Here is a 6,000-nt window from a genome sequence, read left to right on the forward strand (position 1 = left end):
GATCACAAACTGAAAAAGCCTTGAGGCAAGCAAGGTGGCCATTAATTTCAGTCGTGCCGATGTGACAGTTTTCACGGGGGCTACCCTGCACTTCGAAATGACGAGGCTGAATGTGCGCTGTCCGGTTGTGCTCTCACTGCACAAGTACGCCACAGCTCCGTAAGCCTTCGTGCTTGCGTCAGCAAACGCGTGCAGCGTCGTGTGCTCTGGGGTTCCCTCAATTTCAGAATCGTAAGCTCTGTTGATCTTGATTGTTTGCAGTACGGGAAGCTTCTCGCGCCACTTAGTCCAATTCTGTAGCACATCATCAGGTATAAAGACTGGTCCCATTCGATGTTCTGCTTCCAAATCTCCTGAAACATAGCTTTCGCCCTTATCGTGTACAGTGACAGGAATCCAAGAGGATTGTACAGCCTCGCCGTCATTTGCAAGACAATACACTTAGTGTTAATCCTTGCTTTTGCGAAGTCAATGACAGCATCAGGAGAAAAGGTGAGGACATCCTCGTTCGCTTGCCAAGTAAGGCCAAGCACCTTTAGAAGATTAGCTGGTTGCCCAAGGGGTTTTTAGAGAATGTCATCATTACTGAACTGCTCCATCATTTCGTTGCGATTTGATCCCCATTTGTGGAAACTTATCGATGCAGCATGGAAAATGTCTTTCGTTTCCTCAAATTTTTACCGCCTGCTCGACAGTCTCAGCTCCACAGATCAGGTCATCTATATAAATGCTGTTCTTCAGGAGGTCGGCCGTTTCAGGGTAATCTTGCTTCATTTTTTCCAAGTCATGCTGTTGAGTAGCCACCAAGAGGAATCGACTCGGTGTTATTCCGAATAGGACTCTTGCCATTCTGAATGTTTGAACCTCTGACAGAGGATTTCCTTGCTTGGGACTGCTGGCGTACCACAAGAACCGCAACGCATCCCTGTACTCCAGAGCCACACTCAGCTGAAAAAACGCTTTCTTGACATCGGCGACCAGCGCTATGCGATGACATAGAAAGTTGAGCAATAGCTTGATGAGGTCGGGATTTACATTCTAGCCACTTTCCAAATTTTCGTTTATTGACCTTGCGTCGATAACGCGTGACGAGGCATCAAACACGGTCCCCAAGTTTGTGCTGTTCCGCTGTCGAAGAATTGGCTGATGGGGAATGTAATAAATGGGATGACCATCGCTGACTGACTCATCCGCAGCTGGCTCTGCTATTCCCTCGGCCAACAACCGTCTCATTTCAGCATCGTACTCGCCCATAAGGCCGGTGACTTAAAAAGCCTCTTGCTCAAAAGGCGGAACCGTCTTTCTGCCACGGAGCGATTATTTGATAGCTCCACATTCTCTCTCCATGGAAGCTTAACTTCATATCGCCTGTCAGTCATCTTAATGTCTTTGGTGATGTCCTCCATCAAGTGCTGGGGACTCTGTCAGTTTGTCAGACATGCCAATGCCCTCAAGCTCCTAGAAGAGTCGGAGGATGGGCTCCATTTGCTGGTCTGCCACCGAAGCTCTTAATACGACTGCTTAGGTGCAGTTAACCGCCTTGCAGTTCGACACGGTTGGCCTCTGCACTGCCCAGCCAAAGACAGTTTTGATGGCTGTCAATTTGCTGCTCAGTTTTTTTGTTCTTCTTGTCAGGCATTCCCAAAAGTTATCGGAACCGATGAGCACATCGACTGTGACGTCTTGCTCCATTGGATCATCGCCTAGGAGCAGTGACAGTTTACACAAAGTCACCTTTATTTGCTCGTCAGGGCAAGGGATAATTTGCTCGCATATTGATGGCACCTCTAGAGCATCAAATACATACTCCTCTTTAGCAGCATCATTTGAAAGAAGACATACTTCTACTTTGCAGTAACCGTCCTCTTTTTGTTGTCCCCCCAAAACACCAATGGTTACAACTTCTGTTCCAGGAGCCTGCAACCAAGCTTTCGCGAGCACTCTTCGGTAATAAATGTTCTTTTGCTGCCACTGTCAAATAGGATCCATGAAACTTTCTTCGTTTTGGTTCCCTTATTCCATGCTGTGACAGTTGGCATCAATACTGTTTGAGTTGTGCCAATAATGTCCGCTTCTGATGCGTGCAGGCTCATTTGCTTTACTCTTGGCATTCGTGTTCTTTTGGGCATTTGCAAATGCGTGATTGCATGTTGATGTGGCATGTTGGCGGCTGCAATTTTTGCATACGATTGTGACCTTGCACTGTTTTGCAATGTGCCCCCTTTTCGTGCAGCGGAGGTACATTCCTTTAGAAGAAAGAATCCCCTTTTTCTCCGCCAGTTCCAAGCTAGAGTTGTAGTCCTGACTCTCATGACCTGTGGACGTGCAAATCTCGCATGCGACTTTATAGGTTGATCCATGCGGAGCTGCAGCGGACGATGGTGGACAATTCAATCGCTGGCACCTTATATTCCGACGATCGAAAGGAAATGCAGGCTTACCCAGTGAATTGTCGGGCCGATGATCTTGTGTCCTTTCATGGCTGTCCAACTCCAAACTGAAGTAGCTGAGCATGGTAATGAGCGCCGTCCGATGTTCAGTTGCTGATCCGGCTGATGAAGAGCTGCCATCCGTGGATGAAGCACTCGGCTCCTGCTGCGCCTCCGCCTGACATTGATGATTTGAGCACAAACTCCCTTGGCAGTGCCCGCAGGAGCATCAGGTACAGCATTGCCTCGTAGGACTCCTCTCCAACACCCGAGGCCTTCAAAACCACGAATGTGCACTTAGATGGAATCGAGCATATGCCGCCATTCACACACATTTCTTGCGGAATTCACTGGACATATGTCGATCAGGCCTTGCATGTGGTCTTGAACTAAGGCAGAGTAGTCCCCCAAGCGCTTCTGAAGGATGTCGATAGGGTCTGCATAGCACTGCGAAGTCTCCTGAAGAGCGGCAATTGCTGCGGCAGCTTCCCCAGTGAGTAGTGATTTCAGGTAATTGAATTGATCTATGTTGCTCAGTTCTTGATTCTTAATAATGGCGATATCAAATTGTTCCCAAAATGGTGGCCAGTTCCTCCTCCTGCCGTCGAACTTCAATAGTTCCAACTAAGGAAGCTTCATTTTTTAATTTCGAACGGCTGGGGCCTCCTGGGTCGCCGGTTCCCTTTGGACACATTTCCTTCGATATTCAAGTCGCCCGACGTACATCGCTAGCTTATTGCTGTATTCTAGAACAGTTTCGAATTGCGCTTCTGCGTCTTCTTCTCTAAGGTGAGGCTCTGTCGCAGCGTCTGCGTCTTTGAGTTGCCGCTCGGCTAATCGCAGATGTTCTGTGAGAACACTCACCCCTTCGACGTCGACGGCAGAAGTGCTGTTCAAGATCTTGTCTGCATCATTGGTGAAGCGCGTCACTTGCGACCTGATCACTTCTTTTTTTTTTAAGGATCTCCATAGCTGTCCGAGGGATTGTTGTCTGATGAATCGTTGCCAGGAACGGTTGATGCTGTTCGATGGGTGTTTAGTCCATTCTCGGGTTTCGACACCAGCTTATGCCGCATAAAAACAGTCGTTGAATGTCTTCAATAATGGAAACTGTTTAATAAGAAAAAAAAAAACGCTCTAAAACTGTTTCGGCGAGGAATATAAAGAGGCTGGGCAGCGTTAAAGAGAAAAACCCAGCCTGTCGTTTTAGTCCTCTGATTGCAACTGGGCTTGTACATCTTCGCTCTCATGTTCGCACCCCCAAGAGGGGAGCCCCTCTCTCCCGCTCCTCTCCCCTGAGTCGCCGCCCCTCAGTGCCATAAATCTGCCGTGCAACACATTCGTTAGTTACGGAGCACTACTCCGGTGTTGCTGCAGTTGTCGCCTCTCGTGACCTTGAAGGAAAAAGTGGTGACCACGGAGGGAAGAAAGAAGAGGGAGGCAGGGAAATGCAAATTTACATCTATGACATTGATAGCAATTTGTTATACTTAACATTTTGCATGAGATAGTTTTTAAGGACTTAAATATTCTTGCGTATTTAAACGAAATATTTTTCAATTAACAACTGCACATAAAATCAGAGAGCATTTCTCTCTTACACATTTTATTAGAATTTGGGGGCATCAAAGTAGGGAAGAAAGCTAGCACACTACAGGGTGATGCACATCACATCATCCTTCGAAGCTTGAGGTGCTTTGATTTTTCTCTTGCAGAACTTCTCTGTTTGTTTAGAGATTTCGTGAAGAAGTGAAGCCGTGCGAGCACGAAAAACTTGGTTATGTTGCTTGTTAAATCTTGCTTGTGTGAGCCGCACCTTACGGATGGTACCGTCTGCATTGAGTTAAGAAGTTCATTTATAGTGTTCCTTTAGAGCTTATTTCTACTGAACCACAATGTGAGTGCGCCCTCTAGAGCCTCCACAAATGAAAACAGTTCAGGTGACGTGCACAAGAGCCCTCCAGCATCACAGAATGCTGTGAATGACGCAAGATCCTTATCTGCGTTGTCAAGGGATGTGAGCAGCTGCTCAAAACAGTCCCAGCATTTCATTGCCATAACTTTCCTTCGTTCCACATAGCCGGCCAAATTGTTGTTCACGTTCGTTGAAAATGAAAGACTGATGCGTCCGTTCGGTAACAAAAATAACAGTTTAATTAGAACAAGAAAAACGCGGCGCGAGTACACAATGAGTTCAATACTTGTCGGCACGGAAAGCGATTTGCGACTGGCCCGTCACTGCGTCGTCTTCGTCCTGCCTTCTCCCCCGGTGGTCACAGCGCTGTCCGGTGCCCTCGTTCTCTTTACCTGCAGCTGCCCTGCAGTGTCAGGTTACAGCCAGGGGGGCGCGTTCCGAGCTCGCCCGAAAGGCCGTAAAAGGGACCTTTTTCTCCGGGCTGGGGACCGTATACAAACATTCTGCCCTCTTCTGCCTCTTCTCGGAATTTCGTTTTCAACACAAATAGTTCACCAGTCTTGCACCACTTACTTGCACTGGATACACATGGTCAGAAAGGAGAGTTGATGACTGCAGTACACTTGAAGCTTCATCCAGGTTTCGAGTGTCCAGTAAATTATCGGCATGGTTGGCCAATTCATCAGTTCCAACTAATGACATAAGTGTGCCACCTGCACAGTTGCCCGTTTCTGGTGCTTTGACCAAATAGTAAAAGCTAAGGGTATACACGGCAGTAAGTAACTGGGTCGACGGATGATCAGTGCCCCCGAATAACTGGCGAATTATTCCTAATAGCTTTTCGATTGGATCTTGGCTGAGGCGTAAAGTCAACAAATATTTGTACTGCACCTCCTCTGACAGGTATGTTGAAAGTTCCAAAGTGTCTCGCAGAGTTACTCTTAGACTTTCTGCAGTGCTAGCAGACAAATAGCCTGCCTTTGTATGTCCGGTGCAGGCTTCCCAACGATCTAAGTACGCTAGAGCACCTCGCAGTACTCTTTCCTGTTCAGAATTTTTTCTTAGTGCCGTTGAAGGCACTCTTGATGTCATTACGACAATTAGCTTTTTCATGAAGCGAACTTTATGTTCTGTCGCTTCTCTGAGCATGACTTTGAGATTGCTTCTTTGTACAAGAAAAGCCTGCTTGTAACCTCAAGGCTGAAAAGATGAACTGCATAATTTCATTTTTTTCAAAATTGTTGGGGTTCAAGTGCACTTCTATAATGTTTGGCATAGCTTTCAACGTTGTAGCACACTTGTCTAAGTTGTGAGCTATCCTGATTGGCCGAACGTCAACATGCCTATCTTTATTTTATAGCCATTTTTGATAAAGCCATTCCTGACGCACTTTACAAGATGTGGAAAGTCAGACACACACACAAGAAACGTCGCCTCTTGATGTTAGTTGGATGAGGTGCTGAAGGCTTGATAGCCGATGCCGAGCCAGATATGCCAAATCGATGCCACATTGCACGGTTCTAAGATGATCCAGCCGATGTCACATAGTCTACCCTACAACATTCTCTGCCAGGGCAACTGCTTCTAAAATGATTTTGGAAAGCAGTGGGGCTTTCACATTGCCTCTAGACGCAAATACCTCCAAGATTTGGTGCT

The sequence above is a fragment of the Rhipicephalus sanguineus genome, chromosome 2 (assembly GCF_013339695.2).
Source record: "Rhipicephalus sanguineus isolate Rsan-2018 chromosome 2, BIME_Rsan_1.4, whole genome shotgun sequence".
Lineage (NCBI taxonomy): Eukaryota > Metazoa > Arthropoda > Arachnida > Ixodida > Ixodidae > Rhipicephalus > Rhipicephalus sanguineus.